General features: G+C 39.6%; 1 protein-coding gene and 1 long non-coding RNA gene across 2 annotated transcripts in view; one reads left to right on the forward strand and one right to left on the reverse strand.

The window, feature by feature from the left end:
* The window catches only part of LOC124288390 (monocarboxylate transporter 12-like), a 52,031-nt gene that overhangs the window by 13,065 nt on the left and 10,976 nt on the right, over positions 1-27,990 (reverse strand).
* LOC124288430 lies at positions 1,145-27,968 on the forward strand. The gene is made up of 3 exons (XR_006901448.1): positions 1,145-1,363; positions 11,187-11,282; positions 27,880-27,968. It is a non-coding gene; the product is annotated as an uncharacterized LOC124288430 (long non-coding RNA).

Here is a 27,990-nt window from a genome sequence, read left to right on the forward strand (position 1 = left end):
ACACATTTCGGGGTTTTGTTGTCGAGAGTTGGATGTCTCCACCTATTTCAACTGAGGTGATGACTTCTATGAACAGGTTCACGGACTCCCCATGGGCTCACCTCTATCCCCCAATCTAACCGAAATTTACATCACAGAACTAGAACAGAAATCACTACTAAGTTCACCTGTCAAACCAACCTGATGGTACCGGAAAGTGGATGATACTTTCGTCATCCTCCAGCCTGATCATGATCCCACCCAGCTTCTCACCCATTTAAACAACCAACATCCCCGCATCAATTTCACTATGGAGACTGAGCAGAACAACCAACTACCCTTCCTTGTCGTCCTTGTATCCCGTACCACCTCCAACCATCTCCAGACCACTGTGTACAGAAACCCACCCATACGGATCAATACATCCACTACAACTCCAATCATCCTCCCAATGTTAAGACCGGCATCATATCTACTCTAACTAGAAGAGCGACGAATATCTGCTCAACAAACCTGCACGAAGAAATTTAACATCTGAAGAGAGCCTTTGTAGAATTAAACAACTACCCAGCCCAAATAGTCCACAGAACCATTGCTGCTACCCTGTCATCTCCCGCCGATAGACCCAAGCCTGATTCAGACTCCTAAAACAACAAGCAGGCATCGATACCATCTTCTCGTCATCCTCCAGCCTCAACAACCTGCTCCATGCTAACGGACGAAAACCTCCCGGCCTATCAACACCCGTGTGAAAGAACACCAGACCTCCGTCACCAAGTCCGACAGCAAATCAGCCATCTTTGATCACATCCAATCGAACCCTAATCACCATATAAACTGGACTGACATCACCATTCTGGCCAACAACCAAGAGGACTTCACCAAACGAAAGCTAACCGAAGCCATTCATATCAAACGCCATAAGCCTAGCATCAATCGAGATCAAGGATATTACATTCCATCTGCTTATGATGCACTCCTCCACCAAACCCAATCAGCTGTATAAACATCTCCTCCCTGTTTAAACTACCCCCATTTTCATTTGTACATCTTTGGCTTCCATGCCTTTCCCCATTGTCTACCCACTGGCTTCATCACTTCTAAGCCCTCCCTGTTGTGTTAATTACATTGTTATCTTGTTTTCTTGGTTACACTCAGTGTTATGGTCAAAACACTTATTTTCCTAAAACTTTATTTTTCAAAATCATTTTCCGTTAAATTTCTAGTTTTTTATTTAACCAAGTGTAATTTTGCTCTTATTTCGTTTAACACCATTGCCACTTTTTAATAACCCTCAAAAAGAGAGGTAACTGTCTCAGGGCATGCCACTTGAGGCCATGTGCTTGCACAGTAAACAACCACCACGAGAATGTCCAAAGTAGTGGTAAGCATAATTATTGTATTTTTCATGTTTCATGAATTGTAATTTGTTAAAGTAACTTTAATCTATCTTTTCATGTAAGTCATGGTAATTACTGTGTAGGAATTTTGCTTTATTTGGTAATTTTTGTGGCAAGTTGTAAGTTGGTCAAAATTATATGAATACATGTTTTCATGGCATAAGGTTAACATTTTCTCAGTGCTTTTGAAGAAGTTTTCATGCTCTCAGTGCTTTATTGTATTTCAAACGTGCTTAGGAGCATATAAAAATATTTTGTGATTTTGTCTTTTGAATGACTTTGGGAAGTGGCAGTACAGCCATTTGCTCATGTAGCAAGTTAAATTCTGTTTATGGCTTATTACTTCCTAAAACTTATTTAGTTCTTATACTGATTTCAGTTAATCTACTGTAAAAGGCAACATGCAGGAATTGAATATGAATGTTAGAATTAGAACTGGAAACGGATGGACATGTTGAACAGATGGACATTGAATAAAGTAATACATACAATACACATGAATCATGTTATTCGCAACACTCAGTATATATACTTTGCCACCAATGTATGTTACATTCCTGCTTGACAACGGTACAAGAATCTGTATCGAAACGTCGCACTCTCGCAATAAAGACGTTGTTATCCATAAAGTTTGTCAATTTTGTACTTCCCAGCTTCTAAAATGCCACTCAAAGAAGTATAAGTATAGACTGATCAACAAAGATGAAATCTTTTTTACTCGGCAATATTTTCATCTTATGTTGATTTTGTTGTAAAATTATGTAAACTTTGAGAAATAATTTGGTTTCTTATAAACAAAATATATTCACTTTGATAAAAATGCTGATTTTGATGTAAAAGTTTGATTTCATAGTAATGTTGACTTTATAAAAATGTTAACGTAAATGGATGTAGAATTTGATTTAACAAAATAGTTTAACCTTGAATTTGGTGAGGAGAAACTAGGCACAACAACTAGCCACAACATCCCCGTCGTAAACATCTTGACAGCAGACACTGTAGGTGGCACTCTATGGTGTGCAGGCCTTGAGTCCTTGAGTTGGGCCTTACGTCACATCGGCATTATTCCAGCCATACAGCGACGATATCAAGTCTAAATTCATAAACATTTTAAGCACAAAGTCCAAATGAGTTTTAATGTGCAGTCCTGAAAGTATCCCACCCTTGGAATCAGTGCCAGTAGCAGGAACCAGGGTGACCAAATCATTCCCATAATGGCCGGTCTATTAGTGGCACCAGATCCCTGCTGGAGACGTCACTAGGGTAGTCTGAGGTGTCTACTCGTTGAAATGTCCTCCAGTGACGTCACACCAACCTACACTGAGGATGAGTGAGTGAGCTTAGTTTTACGCCGCACTCAGCAATATTCCAGCTATATGGCGGCGGTCTGTAAATAATCGAGGCTGAACCAGACAATCCAGTGATCAACAACATCAGCATCGATATGCGCAAATGGGAACCGATGACATGTGTCAACCAAGTCAGCGAGCCTGACCACCCGATCCCGTCAGTCGCCTCTTACGACAAGCATGGGTTACTGAAGGTTCATTCTCACCCGGACCTTCACGGGTCTGAGGATGACATTGACATGGGATGTGTGTGGTAGGCCAGCTCTTTATTGGCCATGCTTGACCAGCCAAATATATGATCAATAGCAATGCTCATGTATGTTTAGAACTGACAAGTGACCAACATTAATCCTTGATCAGTACTAATATCGGATCGAGAGTAATCTGTGATCAGTACTAAGATATGATCAACACTAATCTGTGATCAGTACTACTATCGGATCGAGAGTAATCTGATCAGTACTAAGATATGATCAACATTAATCTGTGATCAGTACTAATATCGGATCGAGAGTAATCTGTGATCAGTACTAAGATATGATCAACACTAATCTGTGATCAGTACTAAGATATGATCAACACTAATCTGTGATCAGTACTAAGATATAATCAACACTCATATGTGATAAATACTTAGATATGATCAACACTCATATGTGATCAATACTAAGATATAATCAACACTCATCTGTGATCAGTACTAAGATATTATCAACACTCATATGTGATAAATACTTAGATATAATCAACACTCATATGTGATAAATACTTAGATATGATCAACACTCATATGTGACAAAATACTAAGATATAATCAACACTCATATGTGATCAATACTAGATATAATCAACACTCATCTGTGATCAGTACTTAGATATGATCAACACTCATCTGTGATCAGTACTTAGATATAATCAACACTCATATGTGATCAGTACTAAGATATAATCAACACTCATCTGTGATCAGTACTTAGATATGATCAACACTCATCTGTGATCAATACTACATATAATCAACACACGTATGTGATCAATACTAGTGCGTGTGAGTGAGTGAGTTTAATATTACGCCGCACTGAGCAATATTCCAGCTATACCACCCGATCCCGTTAGTCGCCACTAAATCTAACCCGGATCTCCACGGTTCGATAACAGAAATGACACACTTTGACACACGAATAGTCGTAAATAATAGAGCAAAGAGAGAATTAGAAAAGCGTAACCAGTCATTGATAGCCAACGCCAACGAAGGGATTGTGGGGTAGCCTAGTGGGTTAAGCGTCCGCTCGTCACGATGAAGACCCGGGTTCGATTGCCCACATGTGTGAAGCCCATTTCTGGTGTCCCTCGCCGTGATATTGCTGGAATATTGCTAAAGGCACCAGCAGCTGTGATCACAACACGTTCACCTGTGTCCATCATCACCAACACTGCATGTCCGTCCTCTAGAGAGTTCTAGCAATGACAAGTAATACTCATTTTACTAAGGATACACGTCATAGTCGTAATCATCATTGTCATTGTCGTCATTGTGACAATAGAAACAATGAAAGCACTATGTACGTGTCGGGAAGTCATGTTCCCTGGTGCTGGGTCGCCATGTAGGCCTGGTTCTGCTGTGAAACAACCGTTCCCACCTGACCTGATCGTCGTGTTATGGCGTCTGTTAATAACGGGTGCTGAAGAACATCGCGGCCATGTTCAGCATGACTACTTCTGTGTTGAGTACACATGTAGGTTTGGCGACATGTCGGCTGATCCACTCTTCTGGGTCTTCGCCATCGCTTCAACTATATTCATGAAATGTAATACCCATGTACTGGGTGTTCCCACTGGATGTTCCCTACATTGGATGTTCCCTAAACTGGATGTTCCCTACACTGGATGTTCCCTACACTGAATGTTCCCTACACTGGATGTTCCCTACACTGGATGTTCCCCCTGGATGTTACACTGGATGTTCCCTACACTGGATGTTCCCCACTGTTCCCTACACTGAATGTTCCCTACACTGGATGTTCCCTAAACTGGATGTTCCCTACACTGGATGTTCTCTACACTGGATGTTCCCTACACTGGATGTTCCCTACACTGGATGTTCCCTACACTGGATGTTCCCTACACTGGATGTTCCCTAACACTGGATGTTCCCTACACTGGATGTTACACTGAATGTTCCCTACACTGAATGTTCCCCCTACACTGGATGTTCCCTACACTGATGATGTTCCCTACACTGGATGTTCCCTACACTGGATGTTCCCCACTGGATGTTCCCTACACTGGATGTTCCCTACACTGATGATGTTCCCTACACTGGATGTTACCTACACTGGATGTTCCCTACACTGGATGTTCCCTACACTGGATGTTCCCTGGATGGATGCTCCCTACACTGGATGTTCCCTACAGAGGATGTTCCCTACACTGGATGCCTACACACTGCATGCTCCCCCTACACTGGATGTTCCTACCTACACTGGATGTTCCCTACACTGGATGTTCCCTACACTGGATGTTCCCTACACTGGATGTTCCATACACTGGATGTTCCCTACACTGGATGTTCCCTACACTGGATGTTCCCTACACTGGATGTTCCCTACACTGGATGTTCCCTACACTGGATGTTTCCTACACTGGATGTTCCCTACACTGGATGTTTCCCTACACTGGATGTTCCCTACACTGGATGTTCCCTACACTGGATGTTTCCCTACACTGGATGTTCCCTACACTGGATGTTCTCCTACACTGGATGTTTCCTACACTGGATGTTCCCTACACTGGATGTTCCCTACACTGGATGTTCCCTAAACTGGATGTTCCCTACACTGGATGTTCCCTACACTGGATGTTCCCTACACTGGATGTTCCCCTGGATGTTCCCTACACTGGATGTTCCCTACACTGGATGTTCCCTACACTGGATGTTTCCCTACACTGGATGTTCCCTACACTGGATGTTCCCCCCTAAACTGGATGTTCCTACCCACTGGATGTTCCCTACACTGGATGTTCCTACACTGGATGTTCCCTACACTGGATGTTCCCTACACTGGATGTTCCCTACACTGGATGTTCCCTACACTGGATGTTCCCTACACTGGATGTTCCCTACACTGGATGTTCCCTACACTGGAGGTTCCCTATTGTTCAAATCGTTGTCACGTAATGTAAATTCGATCTGTTGGGTTTTGTAATGGCTTAAACATTTACGGAATATTCCTTACTGCTGAAACTTGTGTCATGTAATGTCACGCCCCGGATGTCAACATCCATGCCTGCCCTAAATCAAGTAGCAGTACTTAGTACAGTGCCCTGGACGCTCCACATCGTCATTCAGTTGGTCAGTTACAGTCCGTTTGAGGACCGATGAATTGCAAATTTTATCATTGTACAAAATTGCCACGTAAATATAAATAGTACACATGTTTATCATTTACTAATACCCAACAGCTTTCTTATATTTGAAAATTTTCCGGACTCCACCAAAAAAGTTCTTTAAGAAACTATCATTAAAATTTTGACACAGTTCACTATTTGTTACGAGGGAGGAGTGCAGAGAAAGGGACAGCCAGGTGTTAGAGAAGCACGTGCACAAGTGCCCACCAAGTTATTGATTCATTAGCCTGTGCTGTGCCGTCTCCATCCTTTCTCGCACACCTGGCTGTCCCTTTCTCTGCACTCCTCCCTCGTAACAAATAGTGAATTCTTTTCGAGATATATTTGATAGCACCTCACCATCATCACAACTTATCAGTTTACACCATGCATACACTCTGCATGGCCTATTTTGTTTTTAGTTTAATTTACTCTTTTGGCAATTTGGAAATTGACCAAATGACCACACAGAAGGCAGAAGTAGCATTATTCCATCTTTTCATACAAAAGAATGTATTGTTTGTTTTCACAACCGACGCCTATATACAAATTATATCAATATTGATGTGTTTTCTGCAAGTTTCATATGCGTACAACTCAAACCTTTGTCGACTCGATGATAGACTTTCCTTTAATTACTTTTCAGCTAAACCCAGCGCAATTTCCGTATCAAATATTCTAGATGTCCATTGATATAAATCAGCATCGCCAAGCTGTGGGTTTATTTAATCTAGACGTCCAAGTCAAATCTGCCTATAACTTTCTTAAACTATCTCTTTAGTGCATCAACCTTTGCATTTACAACAGACAGGTGTCAATATTTATCACCCTCTTACTACTCATATGTGGCGATGTTCATCCTAATCCAGGGCCCTTAAAAAAACAGCTCAAAGTTGTTCACTTGAATATTTGCAGTCTTAAAGATAAAACCGATATGCTAGAAGCCGAATTTGAAGATTACGATATTATTTGTATAACAGAGACCTGGTTACATAGCGGTATATCTAATAATGAAGTTACACTTCCAGGATTCAATATCTTCCGTAAAGACAGACCGAGTCGCGGTGGGGGTGTTGCAATTTACGTTAAGAGTAATCTTGACGTTGAACACATGCATACGTTAGATATAACAGGACTGGAAGCTATCTGGATAAAACTTAAACTTACAAAAACAACTTATATAGTTGGTACAGTGTATAGAGCGGATAAAAGTGAAACATATTGGGACATGATCAATCAAGCAATAAGCGATGCTGTTGACTTAAGTCTGAATACAATTGTAGTAGGTGACTTCAATATGAATATATTGAAAGACGGTAGACTTAAATGTGATCAACTGCAACTTTTGTATGGACTTTCTCAAATTATCAACGATCCTACTAGGATAACCCAAACATCTAGCACTTTAATTGATCTCAATTTTGTTTCTAGTACTGACAATATGCTAGAGTCTGGAGTCTTGGATCCTATATGTAGTGACCACTGTCCAATATTTGTTACCATCAAAGAAAAACTTAAGAAATGTAATACATACCAAAGACAAATATTTGATTATTCATCCGTAGATATGACTTATATTACGGACACAGCTAACAATATCAATTGCGATTCCCTGTTTATATTCCGGGATGTTTCTAAAATAGCAGCTGAAGTCTTCATTGTGCTTAAAAGTATCAGAAATACATGCATACCTAATAAAACTGTTACCATGCGCCCTAATGACTGTCCATGGAGGAATAATGTAATACGCAGTTTAATCAGAAAACGCAATCGAAACATAAGATTGCAAAAACGAAAAATTCGCCTCAGGCATGGAGTACCTTTAGACAAATAAGAAATTCCGTTATAAATGAAGTAAGGAAAGCTAAAAAACGTTATATTAATGACATTGACGAAAACATAAGTTCACCGTGCGGTAGTAAAACGTGATGGCGCTTGATAAAGCAATATCTTAAAACAAATAAATCCATAAGTTCATTCCCTAATATTGTTCATAATGATGTACTATATGATGACGATCAGGACATTGCAAATATATTAAACAATTATTTCACTAATCAGGCTGTTGTACCAGAACCAAATTCCGATATAGAATATATTGTTATAACACCAACTTGTTCACCGATCCCTATTCAATTTAATATGATTAAAAATATGTTTAAACCATACATGATTTCGACATTCAGTCAACTAGAAAACATATCAAATATTTGAGTTCGCAGCCTGCTAATTGCATTACTAACAGGCACTGACGCATAGTGTTGTTCTGCCTTTCGCTTATTCAATTTATTCATGCGTGTGTGTGCTTAAACGAGTTATATGTGTGCTTGCCTTCATATGTATGGTGTGCGTATGTAACGCAAACACGCAACTTATATGAGGTCTGGAGACGTGTCAGTGCATCCCTGTACAGATACCTCCCATTTTCTCCCTGTTTCTAGTACCCGATGGATAATTAGGAAATGTGATGTTGAATAAAAGATCACGCAAACACATCACACACACATGTATATGGACCTGCACATGCACATGCACACACACGCATTAAAGCATATATGTAGGTTTTTTCAATATCATACATAAATGTTGATCAGCTTACAGTGCAAACTTTAAAAAGCATTTAAACATGAATGAAGTGTATGCGTTGTTGGCGTGTGAGATAGCACCATTAAAGAGAACAAATTTGTAAGATAACGGACCCCCATCTTAACCACTCATCAAAATATGGTAGTGTCAACGAGTGGTATGCGTCGACTGGGGAATTAGCTCATAATTAAGATGAGGTGTACGTACAATACGTTGACAAGACGAAGGAATATGTTGAGTTCAAACTTCTCCAGTACATGATAAACAAATACACAAGACATATAATGAGGTGAGCGGAGTACCTGCTCAACCCCACGGCGTTTCCTACGAGCGGCATTATCCTGCTCGTGGTCGTCCCTACAGACAGTCGGAATACCGGACTCGTACTCCTTCACCTTCTAGATGTGAGTATACTAAGTATATATACAGTTTTTGACAACAATGGACAGGCGACGACTCATCAATGGACAGACAGAAAAACAATAGCACTTCCTTGACCAGTTGATGTGATGGCAGACCCGACCAAGGGGGAATACCAGTGAAGGTTATAAATGTCTTATACAATAATTGATGGGCTGAAAAGTCAATTTACATGGCGTTACACAATACCCAGGTTGCCACTCTCTAGAAATAGGGGTGCTGAGTTAATAGAATGCAAACATAAAACCTGTTATATTTCCATGTCATGGATTTTGAAGTGTACCCGTGGTACATCATATGATTTACACATCAGGGTGCATTAAGCAGAGCGATAAAAAATATTCAATGGTTACATGTAATCTCGGCTAATAGCATTAGCTATTGTGGGATTCGGCTTATATATGAATTGGTGTGAAATATCCATGGTAACGGTTGTTTTCGGGAAAAGGTTAGCATGTTATGTGTATACCCGTAACATACACACTCACATGCTGGTCACAATCCATTGCAGGAACTATATAATGGTACAAGTCGGCCACTGACTCACTTCGGTAGTATTCTCCTTTAATCTCTGAAAGTAGGTACTTTGGGGAGAAACAGATTATTTCATTTGAACTGAAATGAGCCCCAGTGAGCCCGAACACCTGAAGGTCTGGGTAAGAATTTGTCTTTAGCAACTCATGTTTGTCGTAAAAGGCGACAATAGGGATTGGGTCACTGACTGCGGTAAATAAACATCCAAGTTTGGCGACTGAGGCAGGTGATACTGTTATGGTTTGACATTTATTTTCGGAACATTGGTTCTTGAAATACATAATGATTTACTTCGGGTAAGCTTGTGTATCCCAGTGCCTGCAGAGGACGTTTCACAGTCATTGACTACTCCAACGTAAGCTACACAAGCAATGGACGATAAGGGGGCGTCATGTTTCTATGAAGAGTGACGCCAGAATCTACATGCGACATGAACGTGGACAATACAGGAAAACATTAAACAGAAAACACTTGTGTGTCAGAGTCAGCTGGACTAAATATACTACCAACCAAAAGTTTAGACTCACTTAAAGCACTCACTATATGTTATGTATATATATGGTTACATCGAAGATTGATTTCTCAACTAACTTAGGGGAACCAACTGCAAACCTTATGTAGATGAATTGCACGAGGATCATGCATCAAATTGCTGAAAAGCATGTGCAAATACTGTGCATGTGAACAGCTGCGTTTTGGTGAAAGGTTTTGTGAAGAATTCGGCAATTTTCACTGATTTTCATCATTTATTGAACTTATGACAATAATCTTTTCAACATTACGAATTTACAATACATCAGTTCATGTGTAAACAGTACCTTTAAACAGTATGGAATATTTTGCAAAATCTAGTTTAGAACAGTTGACTGAAGTAAGTGGCTACATTTACACTAGTGAGTCTAAGCTTTTGATAGGTAGTATATTATAAACCTCCAGTGACGTCACTCTATTGTCTCGCCAGGTTCTCCCTTCACCAAGTAAACCTCCACAGGCAGTTTCGCGGGCATTCTTCAAGAAATCCCGGAATTTTCTACAGAATTGCCCGCAGCCCCGGGATTTTCTGAGGAATAGCCTCTTGACTTTGAATTAGTGCACTTTTTTGAAGATTGATATAACTTTGTGTTGCTATTACTCAATATAATCGTCTAATATCACATTATTGAAAACTTCCATGACATTGTGCCGATGCCTGGTTTCGATCCTGGAACCACCTGCTTAGTACCTTGGCGGTTTTATCTACTAGGCTACAAAGAATCACTATGAGGAATGAGATTGTTTGTCAGTATGAACCATGTGATCCTCAGAAGACGCGTAGTGCGTGTAACACTCGTGCAGGACACGGGTAGCGCGTACAGAGCACGTGCATAGCGCTGCCAGGTATCGGCTGCTAGTTGCTCCCATTTGCTTTCAACAGTAAATACCAAATATTAAAATAATTATATCTAAAGTATATCTTCGGTCGGTCTATAAGTTGGATGAAAACCTCGGGGTCAGTTTTGATCTTTCACATAGAAGTTTTGTTTTTTAACAGGTTCCTGGCTGGGTTTGAAGGTGAATCGAGGACAAGGATACATGTGTTCCAGCTCCAGGAATAGACTAAAAGCACTTTAAGTCCCAATGGTCCCTAGTATGTACATTCAGTTGCCCGATTTTATATTGCATTGTATTCTATACTGAACTCAAACTAGTTGTACTTGATTTGTGATAATCTAGTCGTTATACTGTCCTTCGCTGACAGCTTTTTAAATAAGTATAAATATATTTATTCTTAGTACATAACTTTTTGCTATCACGGTGTGGCTGAGATATTGCCGATGTGGCGGTAAATATTAACTCATTCACTCACTCAGACTGAAACATCGCTTCTGATATTCTTATCGCAAGTCCGAGTTACAAATTTGCTTGTTAGGAGTTATCGTTCTTTAAAGAATATATGCAGTTCTCCCGGAACATGTGTGGATTTCAGTTTTTGAAATATCATGAAATAAAGATTATAGGTAGGTTAAAGTGTTCAACTGAATATGAAGAGTGCTGTATACAGAGGTATAAATCGTGTTTTAACATCACCTAACTTTAAACGAAACTTTATGTCACTTTATCCTTCATGGCGACCTATCAAGTTCCAGGATGTTGTGAATGGCCGTGACACAAATTAAGATTAAAAAATCATTTTACCCTTCAGTCTGTACTTGTAATGGTGTCTTCCATTTCACGTGGTAATCTGGCTCTCAGTGACGGTAAGTAGATGATAGATGATACCCCGGGTACAATGTGCCGGTGTGCCAGGTGCCGGGCTGGGCTGTATATCTCACCCTTCACTCAACGACGGCAGGTAAATGAGTCTACTTGGAACGTGATTTACCGATGTATTGTATTCTGCTTTAACCTGCTCCAGAACATGTACAACCCTTGCTTATACTGGGGTGGGGTGGGGTGGGGTGGGTGGGGTTGGGCTGGGAGGGGCAGGCTGGGGCTGGGAGGGGAGGTGCGGGCTTGGAGGGGCAGGCTGGGGCTGGGAGGGGGAGGTGCGGGCTGGAGAAGTTGTGCACCTGAGCTGCACCTGAATCCAGTAATCTAGAGCTTCAGTATTCTAGATTCGTCGTACTGTAAGTCCTAGTTAGTCAGCACGGCATTGACCTCGACTGCTGTCTGTAACTACATGTATGCTATGACTGGTCACGCGTGCGCGGTCACTTACGATGCTCCCCACGTTCTCGTATATCCCATATGAATTAGAATCTGTTTCACTCACACAAAACAGGTGTCTCTACTTTTTTGTTATGTATTACTTGAAGCATCTTCTTTGGGCGTTTACAAGTCCGTTATTAATTATCAGTCAATGTGAGAGTGTGCAGCAACTATCTCCACCCCATCCTACACAACAGCTGACCCTCGCCCACTATCTCCACTCCGTCCTACACAACAGCTGACCCCCACCCACTATCTCCACTCCGTCCTACACAACAGCTGACCCCCACCCACTATCTCCACTCCGTCCTACACAACAGCTAACCCCCACCCACTATCTCCACTCCATCCTACACAACAGCTGACCCCCACCCACTATCTCCACTCCGTCCTACACAACAGCTGACCCCCACCCACTATCTCCACTCCGTCCTACACAACAGCTGACACCCCCCCACCCACTATCTCCACTCCGTCCTACACAACAGCTAACCCCCCACCCACTATCTCCACTCCATCCTACACAACAGCTGACCCCCACCCACTATCTCCACTCCTTCCTACACAACAGCTGACCCCCACCCACTATCTCCACTCCATCCTATACAACAGCTGACCCCCACCCACTATCTCCCACTCCGTCCTACACAACAGCTGACCCCCACCCACTATCTCCACCCCATCCTACACAACAGCTGACCCCCACCCACTATCTCCACTCCATCCTACACAACAGCTGACCCCCACCCACTATCTCCACTCCATCCTGCACAACAGCTGACCCCGCCCACTATCTCCACTTCATCCTACACAACAGCTGACCCCACCCACTATCTTCACTTCACCCTACACAACGGCTTAGATAATTACAGGTGCGTGTCATGTGTTTAGATCTATACTGTTTTTGGAGGTGTTACAGTTGGCGATGTGGTATAGTTTCAATGACGTAAATGTCCCTCCCCACATCATCCTAGCACTAAAGTTATTTTGTCGGTGTGTCAGAACATCGAGGCTGTTCTGTAGTACTGAGGTTTTATCCTTGTACATGACAGTTACGGCATGAATATTAGCCGAGACAAGCAGCTGGCGCTACATGATACTTTCTGCTGTGATTGTGTCTATAAAAAACAGGGTTTGTCGGGATTGGAAATTTAATACCGAGACACACATTCCAGCAAGAGATGAGCTAATGCGGTTTCTACAATATTCAATAGTCACACACGGATAGTGGACATCTGAATATGTATCTCCCTGTGTAACCCTTTATATGTATGAATTTCGTTACACACGGATAGTGGACAACTGTATATGTATCTCCCTGTGTAACACTCTATATGTATCAATAGTTACACACGGATAGTGGACAACTGTATATGTATCTCCCTGTGTAACCCTCTATATGTATCAATAGTTACACACGGATAGTGGACAACTGTATATGTATCTCCCTGTGTAACACTCTATATGTATCAATAGTTACACACGGATAGTAGACAACTGTATATGTATCTCCCTGTGTAACCCTGTGTATGTATCAATAGTTACACACGGATAGTGGACAACTGTATATGTATCTCCCTGTGTAACCCTCTATATGTATCAATAGTTACACACCGATAGTGGACAACTGTATATGTATCTCCCTGTGTAACACTCTACATGTATCAATAGTTACACACGGATAGTGGACAACTGTATATGTATCTCCCTGTGTAACCCTCTACATGTATCAATAGTTACACACGGATAGTGGACAACTGTATATGTATCTCCCTGTGTAACCCTCTACATGTATCAATAGTTACACACGGATAGTGGACAACTGTATATGTATCTTCCTGTGTAACCCTCTACATGTATCAATAGTTACACACGGATAGTGGACAACTGTATATGCATCTCTCTGTGTAACCCTCTATATGTATCAATAGTTACACACGGATAGTGGACAACTGTATATGTATCTCCCAGTGTAACCCTCTACATGAATCAATAGTTACACACGGATAGTGGACAACTGTATATGCATCTTCCTGTGTAACCCTCTATATGTATCAATAGTTACACACGGATAGTGGACAACTGTATATGTATATCCCTGTGTAACCCTCTATATGTATCAATAGTTACACATGGATAGTGGACAACTGTATATGTATCTCCCTGTGTAACCCTCTATATGTATCAATAGTTACACACGGATAGTGGACAACTGTATATGTATCTTCCTGTGTAACCCTCTATATGTATCAATAGTTACACACGGATAGTGGACAACTGTATATGTATCTCCCTGTGTAACCCTCTTTATGTATCAATAGTTACACACGGATAGTGGACAACTGTATATGCATCTCTCTGTGTAACCCTCTATATGTATCAATAGTTACACACGGATAGTGGACAACTGTATATGTATCTCCCTGTGTAACCCACTACATGTTTCAATAGTTACACACGGATAGTCGACAACTGTATATGTATCTTCCTGTGTAACCCTCTACATGTATCAATAGTTACACACGGATAGTGGACAACTGTATATGTATCTCCCTGTGTAACCCTCTATATGTATCAATAGTTACACACGGATAGTGGACAACTGTATATGTATCTCTCTGTGTAACCCTCTAAATGTATCAATAGTTACACACGGATAGTGGACAACTGTATATGTATCTCCCTGTGTAACCCTCTATATGTATCTCCCTGTGTAACCCTCTATATGTATCTCCCTGTGTAACCCTCTATATGTATCAATAGTCACACACGGATAGTGTACAACTGTATATGTATCTCCCTGTGTAACCCTCTATATGTATCAATAGTTACACGCGGATAGTCGACAACTGTATATGTATCTCCCTGTGTAGCCCTCTACATGTATCAATAGTTACACACGGATAGTGTACAACTGTATATGTATCTCCCTGTGTAACCCTCTATATGTATCAATAGTTACACACGGAAAGTGGACAACTGTATATGTATCTCTGTGTGTAACCCTCTATATGTATCAATAGTTACACACGGATAGTCCACAACTGTATATGTATCTCTCTGTGTAACACTCTATATGTATCAATAGTCACAAACGGATAGTGTACAACTGTATATGTATCTCCCTGTGTAACCCTCAACATGTATCAATAGTTACACACGGATAGTCGACAACTGTATATGTATCTCCCTGTGTAACCCTCTATATGTATCAATAGTAACACACAGATAGTGGACAACTGTATATGTATCTCCATGTGTAACCTTCTATATGTATCTCCCTGTGTAACCCTCTATATGTATCAATAGTTACACACGGATAGTGGACAACTGTATATGTATCTCCCTGTGTAACTCTCTATATGTATCAATAGTTACACACGGATAGTGGACAACTGTATATGTATCTCTCTGTGTAACACTCTATATGTATCAATAGTTACACACGGATAGTGGACAACTGTATATGTATCTCCCTGTGTAACCCTCTATATGTATCAATAGTTACACACGGATAGTCGACAATTGTATATGTATCTCCATGTGTAACCTTCTATATGTATCTCCCTGTGTAACCCTCTATATGTATCAATAGTTACACACTGATAGTGGACAACTGTATATGTATCTCCCTGTGTAACTCTCTATATGTATCAATAGTTACACACGGATAGTGGACAACTGTATATGTATCTCTCTGTGTAACACTCTATATGTATCAATAGTTACACACGGATAGTGGACAACTGTATATGTATCTCCCTGTGTAACCCTCTATATGTATCAATAGTTACACACGGATAGTCGACAACTGTATATGTATCTCCATGTGTAACCTTCTATATGTATCTCCCTGTGTAACCCTCTATATGTATCAATAGTTACACACTGATAGTGGACAACTGTATATGTATCTCCCTGTGTAACTCTCTATATGTATCAATAGTTACACACGGATAGTGGACAACTGTATATGTATCTCTCTGTGTAACACTCTATATGTATCAATAGTTACACACGGATAGTGGACAACTGTATATGTATCTCTCTGTGTAACACTCTATATGTATCAATAGTTACACACGGATAGTCGACAACTGTATATGTATCTCCCTGAGTAACCCTCTATATGTATCAATAGTTACACACGGATAGTGGACAACTGTATATGTATCTCCCTGTGTAACCCTCTATATGTATCAATAGTTACACACCGATAGTGGACAACTGTATATGTATCTCCCTGTGTAACCCTCTATATGTATCAATAGTTACACACCGATAGTGGACAACTGTATATGTATCTCTCTGTGTAACCCTCTAAATGTATCAATAGTTACACACGGATAGTGGACAACTGTATATGTATCTCCCTGTGTAACCCTCTATATGTATCAATAGTCACACACGGATAGTGTACAACTGTATATGTATCTCCCTGTGTAACCCTCTATATGTATCAATAGTTACACACGGATAGTGGACAACTGTATATGTATCTCCCTGTGTAACTCTCTATATGTATCAATAGTTACACACGGATAGTGGACAACTGTATATGTATCTCCATGTGTAACCTTCTATATGTATCTCCCTGTGTAACCCTCTATATGTATCAATAGCTACACACTGAGAGTTGACAACTGTATATGTATCTCCCTGTGTAACTCTCTATATGTATCAATAGTTACACACGGATAGTGGACAACTGTATATGTATCTCTCTGTGTAACACTCTATATGTATCAATAGTTACACACGGATAGTCGACAACTGTATATGTATCTCCCTGTGTAACACTCTATATGTATCAATAGTTACACACGGATAGTCGACAACTGTATATGTATCTCCCTGAGTAACCCTGTATATGTATCAATAGTTACACACGGATAGTGGACAACTGTATATGTATCTCCATGTGTAACCTTCTATATGTATCTACCTGTGTAACCCTCTATATGTATCAATAGTTACACACGGATAGTGGACAACTGTATATGTATCTCCCTGTGTAACCCTCTATATGTATCAATAGTCACACACGGATAGTGGACAACTGTATATGTATCTCCCTGTGTAACCCTCTATATGTATCAATAGTTATACACGGATAGTCGACAACTGTATATGTATCTCCATGTGTAACCTTCTATATGTATCTCCCTGTGTAACCTCTATATGTATCAATAGTTACACACTGATAGTGGACAACTGTATATGTATCTCCCTGTGTAACTCTCTATATGTATCAATAGTTACACACGGATAGTGGACAACTGTATATGTATCTCTCTGTGTAACACTCTATATGTATCAATAGTTACACGGATAGTGGACAACTGTATATGTATCTCTCTGTGTAACACTCTATATGTATCAATAGTTACACACGGATAGTCGACAACTGTATATGTATCTCCCTGAGTAACCCTCTATATGTATCAATAGTTACACACGGATAGTGGACAACTGTATATGTATCTCCTGTGTAACCCTCTATATGTATCAATAGTTACACACCGATAGTGGACAACTGTATATGTATCTCCCTGTGTAACCCTCTATATGTATCAATAGTTACACGTCGATAGTGGACAACTGTATATGTATCTCTCTGTGTAACCCTCTAAATGTATCAATAGTTACACACGGATAGTGGACAACTGTATATGTATCTCCCTGTGTAACCCTCTATATGTATCAATAGTCACACACGGATAGTGTACAACTGTATATGTATCTCCCTGTGTAACTCTCTATATGTATCAATAGTTACACACGGATAGTGGACAACTGTATATGTATCTCCATGTGTAACCTTCTATATGTATCTCCCTGTGTAACCCTCTATATGTATCAATAGCTACACACTGAGAGTTGACAACTGTATATGTATCTCCCTGTGTAACTCTCTATATGTATCAATAGTTACACACGGATAGTGGACAACTGTATATGTATCTCTCTGTGTAACACTCTATATGTATCAATAGTTACACACGGATAGTCGACAACTGTATATGTATCTCCCTGTGTAACACTCTATATGTATCAATAGTTACACACGGATAGTCGACAACTGTATATGTATCTCCCTGAGTAACCCTGTATATGTATCAATAGTTACACACGGATAGTGGACAACTGTATATGTATCTCCCTGTGTAACCCTCTATATGTATCAATAGTTACACACGGATAGTGGACAACTGTATATGTATCTCCATGTGTAACCTTCTATATGTATCTACCTGTGTAACCCTCTATATGTATCAATAGTTACACACGGATAGTGGACAACTGTATATGTATCTCCCTGTGTAACTCTCTATATGTATCAATAGTTACACCCGGATAGTGGACAACTGTATATGTATCTCTCTGTGTAACACTCTATATGTATCAATAGTTACACACGGATAGTGGACAACTGTATATGTATCTCCCTGTGTAACCCTCTATATGTATCAATAGTTACACACGGATAGTCGACAACTGTATATGTATCTCCATGTGTAACCTTCTATATGTATCTCCCTGTGTAACCCTCTATATGTATCAATAGTTACACACTGATAGTGGACAACTGTATATGTATCTCCCTGTGTAACTCTCTATATGTATCAATAGTTACACACGGATAGTGGACAACTGTATATGTATCTCTCTGTGTAACACTCTATATGTATCAATAGTTACACACGGATAGTGGACAACTGTATATGTATCTCCCTGTGTAACCCTCTATATGTATCAATAGTTACACACGGATAGTCGACAACTGTATATGTATCTCCATGTGTAACCTTCTATATGTATCTCCTGTGTAACCCCTATATGTATCAATAGTTACACACTGATAGTGGTCAACTGTATATGTATCTCCCTGTGTAACTCTCTATATGTATCAATAGTTACACACGGATAGTGGACAACTGTATATGTATCTCTCTGTGTAACACTCTATATGTATCAATAGTTACACACGGATAGTCGACAACTGTATATGTATCTCTGTGTAACACTCTATATGTATCAATAGTTACACACTGATAGTCGACAACTGTATATGTATCTCCTGAGTAACCCTCTATATGTATCAATAGTTACACACGGATAGTGGACAACTGTATATGTATCTCCTGTGTAACCCTCTATATGTATCAATAGTTACACACCGATAGTGGACAACTGTATATGTATCTCCCCTGTGTAACCCTCTATATGTATCAATAGTTACACACCGATAGTGGACAACTGTATATGTATCTCTCTGTGTAACCCTCTAAATGTATCAATAGTTACACACGGATAGTGGACAACTGTATATGTATCTCCCTGTGTAACCCTCTATATGTATCAATAGTCACACACGGATAGTGGACAACTGTATATGTATCTCCGTGTGTAACCCTCTATATGTATCAATAGTTACACACGGATAGTCGACAACTGTATATGTATCTCCCTGTGTAGCCCTCTACATGTATCAATAGTTACACACGGATAGTGGACAACTGTATATGTATCTCCCTGTGTAACCCTCTATATGTATCAATAGTAACACACGGATAGTGGACAACTGTATATGTATCTCCATGTGTAACCTTCTATATGTATCTCCCTGTGTAACCCTCTATATGTATCAATAGTTACACACGGATAGTGGACAACTGTATATGTATCTCCCTGTGTAACTCTCTATATGTATCAATAGTTACACACGGATAGTGGACAACTGTATATGTATCTCTGTGTAACACTCTATATGTATCAATAGTTACACACGGATAGTGGACAACTGTATATGTATCTCCCTGTGTAACCCTCTATATGTATCAATAGTTACACACGGATAGTCGACAACTGTATATGTATCTCCATGTGTAACCTTCTATATGTATCTCCCTGTGTAACCCTCTATATGTATCATTAGTTACACACTGATAGTGGACAACTATATATGTATCTCCCTGTGTAACTCTCTATATGTATCAATAGTTACACACGGATAGTGGACAACTGTATATGTATCTCTCTGTGTAACACTCTATATGTATCAATAGTTACACACGGATAGTGGACAACTGTATATGTATCTCCCTGTGTAACCCTCTATATGTATCAATAGTTACACACGGATAGTCGACAACTGTATATGTATCTCCATGTGTAACCTTCTATATGTATCTCCCTGTGTAACCCTCTATATGTATCAATAGTTACACACTGATAGTGGACAACTGTATATGTATCTCCCTGTGTAACTCTCTATATGTATCAATAGTTACACACGGATAGTGGACAACTGTATATGTATCTCTCTGTGTAACACTCTATATGTATCAATAGTTACACACGGATAGTGGACAACTGTATATGTATCTCCCTGTGTAACCCTCTACATGTGTCAATAGTCACACACGGATAGTGGACAACTGTATATGTATCTCCCTGTGTAACCCTCTATATGTATCAATAGTTACACACGGATAGTGGACAACTGTATATGTATCTCCCTGTGTAACCCTCTATATGTATCAATAGTTACACACGGATAGTGGACAACTGTATATGTATCTCCCTGTGTAACCCTCTATATGTATCAATAGTCACACACGGATAGTGTACAACTGTATATGTATCTCCCTGTGTAACCCACTATATGTATCAATAGTTACACACGGATAGTCGACAACTGTATATGTATCTCCCTGTGTAGCCCTCTATATGTATCAATAGTTACACACGGATAGTCGACAACTGTATATGTATCTCCCTGTGTAACCCTCTATATGTATCAATAGTTACACACGGATAGTGTACAACTGTATATGTATCTCCCTGTGTAACCCTCTATATGTATCAATAGTTACACACGGAAAGTGGAGAACTGTATATGTATCTCCCTGTGTAACCCTCTATATGTATCAATAGTTACACACGGATAGTCCACAACTGTATATGTACCTCTCTGTGTAACCCTCTATATGTATCAATAGTCACACACGGATAGTGTACAACTGTATATGTATCTCCCTGTGTAACCCTGTATATGTATCAATAGTTACACACGGATAGTCGACAACTGTATATGTATCTCCCTGTGTAACCCTCTATATGTATCAATAGTAACACACGGATAGTGGACAACTGTATATGTATCTCCCTGTGTAACCCTCTATATGTATCAATAGTTACACACGGATAGTCGACTACTGTATATGTATCTCCCTGTGTAACCCTCTATATGTATCAATAGTTACACACGGATAGTCGACAACTGTATATGTATCTCCCTGTGTAGCCCTATATATGTATCAATAGTTACACACGGATAGTCGACAACTGTATATGTATCTCCCTGTGTAACCTTCTATATGTATCAATAGTTACACTCGGATAGTGGACAACTCTATATGTATCTCTCTGTGTAACCCTCTAAATGTATCAATAGTTACACTCGGATAGTGGACAACTGTATATGTATCTCCCTGTGTAACCCTCTATATGTATCAATAGTTACACACGGATAGTGGACAACTGTATATGTATCTCCCTGTGTAACCCTCTACATGTGTCAATAGTCACACACGGATAGTGGACAACTGTATATGTATCTCCCTGTGTAACCCTCTATATGTATCAATAGTTACACACGGATAGTCGACAACTGTATATGTATCTCTCTGTGTAACCCTCTATATGTATCAATAGTCACACAATGATAGTGGACAACTGTATATGTATCTCCCTGTGTAACCCTGTATATGTATCAATAGTTACACACGGATAGTCGACAACTGTATATGTATCTCCCTGTGTAACCCTGTATATGTATGAATAGTTACACACGGATAGTCGACAACTGTATATGTATCTCCCTGTGTAACACTCTATATGTATCAATAGTTACACACGGATAGTCGACAACTGTATATGTATCTCCCTGTGTAACCCTGTATATGTATCAATAGTTACACACGGATAGTCGACAACTGTATATGTATCTCCCTGTGTAACCCTCTATATGTATCAATAGTTACACACGGATAGTGGACAACTGTATATGTATCTCCTGTGTAACCCTCTACTGTATCAATAGTCACACACGGATAGTGACAACTGTATGTATCTCCCTGTGTAACCCTCTACATGTATCAATAGTTACACACGGATAGTCGACAACTGTATATGTATCTCCCTGTGTAACCCTCTATATGTATCAATAGTTACACACGGATAGTCGACAACTGTATATGTATCTCCCTGTGTAACCCTCTACATGTATCAATAGTCACACACGGATAGTGGACAACTGTATATGTATCTCCCTGTGTAACCCTCTATATGTATCAATAGTTACACACGGATAGTGGACAACTGTATATGTATCTCCCTGTGTAACCCTCTACATGTATCAATAGTTACACACGGATAGTGGACAACTGTATATGTATCTCCCTGTGTAACCCTCTATATGTATCAATAGTTACACACGGATAGTGGACAACTGTATATGTATCTCCCTGTGTAACCCTCTATATGTATCAATAGTTACACACGGATAGTCGACAACTGTATATGTATCTCCCTGTGTAACCCTCTACATGTATCAATAGTCACACACGGATAGTGGACAACTGTATATGTATCTCCCTGTGTAACCCTCTATATGTATCAATAGTTACACACGGATAGTGGACAACTGTATATGTATCTCCCTGTGTAACTCTCTATATGTATCAATAGTTACACACGGATAGTAGACAACTGTATATGTATCTCCCTGTGTAACCCTCTATATGTATCAATAGCTACACACGGATAGTCGACAACTGTATATGTATCTCCCTGTGTAACCCTCTACATGTATCAATAGTTACACACGGATAGTCGACAACTGTATATGTATCTCCCTGTGTAACCCTCTATATGTATCAATAGTTACACACGGATAGTGGACAACTGTATATGTATCTCCCTGTGTAACCCTCTATATGTATCAATAGTTACACACGGATAGTGGACAACTGTATATGTATCTCCCTGTGTAACCCTCTATATGTATCAATAGTTACACACGGATAGTGGACAACTGTATATGTATCTCCCTGTGTAAGCCTCTATATGTATCAATAGTTACACACGGATAGTGGACAACTGTATATGTATCTCCCTGTGTAACCCTCTACATGTATCAATAGTCACACACTGATAGTGGACAATTGTATATGTATCTCCCTGTGTAACCCTGTGTATGTATCAATAGTTACACACGGATAGTCGACAACTGTATATGTATCTCCCTGTGTAACCCTCTATATGTATCAATAGTCACACACGGATAGTCGACAACTGTATATGTATCTCCCTGTGTAACCCTCTATATGTATCAATAGTTACACACGGATAGTCGACAACTGTATATGTATCTCCCTGTGTAACCCTCTTTATGTATCAATAGTTACACACGGATAGTCGACAACTGTATATGTATCTCCCTATGTAACCCTCTATATGTATCAATAGTTACACACGGATAGTCGACAACTGTATATGTATCACCCTGTGTAACACTCTATGTGTAGCAATAGTTACACACGGATAGTGGACAACTGTATATGTATGTCCCTGAGAAACCCTCTACATGTATCAATAGTCACACACGAATAGTCGACAGCTGTATATGTATCTCCCTGTGTAACCCTCTATATGTATCAATAGTTACACACGGATAGTGGACAACTGTATATGTATCTCCCTGTGTAACCCTCTACATGTGTCAATAGTCACACACGGATAGTGGACAACTGTATATGTATCTCCCTGTGTAACCCTCTATATGTATCAATAGTTACACACGGATAGTCGACAACTGTATATGTATCTCCCTGTGTAACCCTCTACATGCATCAATAGTTACACACGGATAGTCGACAACTGTATATGTATCTCCCTGTGTAACCCTCTATATGTATCAATAGTTACACACGGATAGTCGACAACTGTATATGTATCTCCCTGTGTAACCCTCTATATGTATCAATAGTTACACACGGATAGTCGACAACTGTATATGTATCTCCCTGTGTAACCCTCTATATGTATCAATAGTTACACACGGATAGTCGACAACTGTATATGTATCTCCCTGTGTAACCCTCTACATGTTTCCCGAACGGAACCTTCAGCGAAGACATAAATTATCACATTCATTATGAAAACTAAACATGGACATATTGGATGGGTATATTGTAAAGATACACTGCACAGATACATTGTAAGGACACACTGTAAAGATGACATGTAAAGATATATTGTTAGGGTTTGCTGGTATCATGCGCTATTGGGATACACTATAAGAATGCACAGTGATGATATCCTGGATGGATACACTGTAAAGATTATAACGCTATAAGAATGCTCAGTGATGATATCCTGGATGGACACACTGTAAAGATACGCCATAAGAATGCACAATGATGATATCACGGATGGATACACTTTAAAGATACGCTATAAGAATGCTCAGTGAATACTCTGCCTGAAGCGCTCATCACCGTGTATTCTTATAGTGTATCTTTACAGTGTATCCATCAGGATATCATCATATACACGATGATGATATCCTGGATGTGTAGTGTTCCTCTGTCCTAGTGTGGTAAGGGGTCTACCCGGTCCACCCCCCTGGGACCGCTCGGTAGGGGATGACACAAGTGCATGGCACAGAATCTACCGGCACCTGACACCATAACGACCTCTGTTCCACACAAAACCGGGTATTTGTGAAATCTTATATCTACTACTGAGAACAGCATATTTCTGTGTAAGGCTGCGATTGCAAGAACTAATACAATACCGACATACTCGCCCGGAGTACAACAATCGGTTATATTGTTTCACACCGTGATGCTGCAGTTATACAATTGTACTCACTTTCCCATTGCACGGGACATTCAATCATTAAGCATTTCTTAAACTCGCCAGTTTATTTTCATCTGTAATCTTGAACCTAAGTCTTGAACCCAATGGAAATCACAGTCCGCTATTACTGACACCTAATGTCCCACACTGTAAAACTATATGTCCCACACATGACCAGCGACACAATTGCCATCAGCTGTTCATGAGGAAGCACATCGACAGCGCCATTTATTGAGCTAATGTTGTACGATACAACCAGCATCACACTGGCATGATACTAACGACAAAATTAGCGTCACACTAAATACTTAAGCTGTACGATATAATTAGCGTCACACTAGATTCTATTGTTGTACGGTATAATTAGCGTCACACTAGATTCTAAGGTTGTACAATATAATTAGCGTCACACTAGATTCTAAGGTTGTACAATATAATTAACGTCACACTAGATTCTAAGGTTGTACAATATAATTAGCATCACTCTAGGTACTAATGTACTTCAATTTAATCAGTATCACACGGGATACTTATGTTGTACAATGTAATCAGTATCACACGGGATACTAATGTTGTACAATGTAATCAGTATCACACGGGATACTAATGTTGTGCAATGTAATCAGTATCACACGGGATACTAATGTTGTACAATGTAATCAGTATCACGGGGGATACTAATGTTGTACAATGTAATCAGTATCACACGGGATACTAATGTTGTACAATGTAATCAGTATCACACGGGATACTAATGTTGTACAATGTAATCAGTATCACACGGGATACTAATGTTGTACAATGTAATCAGTATCACACGGGATACTAATGTTGTACAATGTAATAGTATCACGGGATACTAATCACAATGTAATATCACACGGGATACTAATGTTGTGCAATGTAATCAGTATCACACGGGATACTAATGTTGTACAATGTAATCAGTATCACACGGGATACTAATGTTGTACAATGTAATCAGTATCACACGGGATACTAATGTTGTACAATGTAATCAGTATCACACGGGATACTAATGTTGTACAATGTAATCAGTATCACACGGGATACTAATGTTGTACAATGTAATCAGTATCACACGGAATACTAATGTTGTACAATGTAATCAGTATCACACGGGATACTAATGTTGTACAATGTAATCAGTATCACACGGGATACTAATGTTGTACAATGTAATCAGTATCACACGGGATACTAATCAGTAATCAGTATCACACGGATACTAATGTTGTACAATGTAATCAGTATCACGGGATACTAATGTTGTACAATGTAATCAGTATCACACGGGATACTAATGTTGTACAATGTAATCAGTATCACACGGGATACTAATGTTGTACAATGTAATCAGTATCACACGGGATACTAATGTTGTACAATGTAATCAGTATCACACGGGATACTAATGTTGTACAATGTAACCAGTATCACACGGTAATGTTAATCAATGTAATCAGTATCACACGGGATACTAATGTTGTACAATGTAATCAGTATCACACGGGATACTAATGTTGTACAATGTAATCAGTATCACACGGGATACTAATGTTGTACAATGTAATGTCAGTATCACACGGATACTAATGTTGTACAATGTAATCAGTATCACACGGGATACTAATGTTGTACAATGTAATCAGTATCACACGGAATACTAATGTTGTACAATGTAATCAGTATCACACGGGATACTAATGTTGTTGTACAATGTAATCAGTATCACACGGGATACTAATGTTGTACAATGTACGGGATAAATCAATCACGGAATACTATAATACAGTAATGTTGTACAATGTAATCAGTCACACGGGATACTAATGTTGTACAATGTAATCAGTATCACACGGGATACTAATGTTGTACAATGTAATCAGTATCACGGGATACTAATGTTGTACAATGTAATCAGTATCACACGGGATACTAATGTTGTACAATGTAATCAGTATCACACGGGATACTAATGTTGTACAATGTAATCAGTATCACACGGGATACTAATGTTGTACAATGTAATCAGTATCACACGGGATACTAATGTTGTACAATGTAATCAGTATCACGGGATACTAATGTTGTACAATGTAATCAGTATCACACGGGATACTAATGTTGTACAATGTAATCAGTATCACACGGGATACTAATGTTGTACAATGTAATCAGTATCACACACTAATGGATGCTAATGTTGTACAATGTAATCAGTATCACACGGGATACTAATGTTGTACAATGTAATCAGTATCACACGGGATACTAATGTTGTACAATGTAATCAGTATCACACGGGATACTAATGTTGTACAATGTAATCAGTATCACACGGGATACTAATGTTGTACAATGTAATCAGTATCACACGGGATACTTATGTTGTACAATGTAATCAGTATCACACGGGATACTAATGTTGTACAATGTAATCAGTATCACACGGGATACTAATGTTGTACAATGTAATCAACGACACACTGAAATTTCCTCAGAGGGACTTGGCGTAGCGTCTGAAACGTTAACATGGCGGTAAAAGGAATTCACTCACTCACTCCACTCTATGATTTCTTCAGCCTTCCCGGCTGCTCCGTCAGGTACGCGGCCGTGTTTTCTGGAACAGGGGTTGCGTCTGAAGCGTCCGTACGGTGGTGAAAGGAGCTAGAAAACAGTATAAGAATCTACAC

The sequence above is a fragment of the Haliotis rubra genome, unplaced genomic scaffold (genome assembly GCF_003918875.1).
Source record: "Haliotis rubra isolate DU_JTF1 unplaced genomic scaffold, ASM391887v1 Scf1110, whole genome shotgun sequence".
NCBI classification, from domain to species: domain Eukaryota; kingdom Metazoa; phylum Mollusca; class Gastropoda; order Lepetellida; family Haliotidae; genus Haliotis; species Haliotis rubra.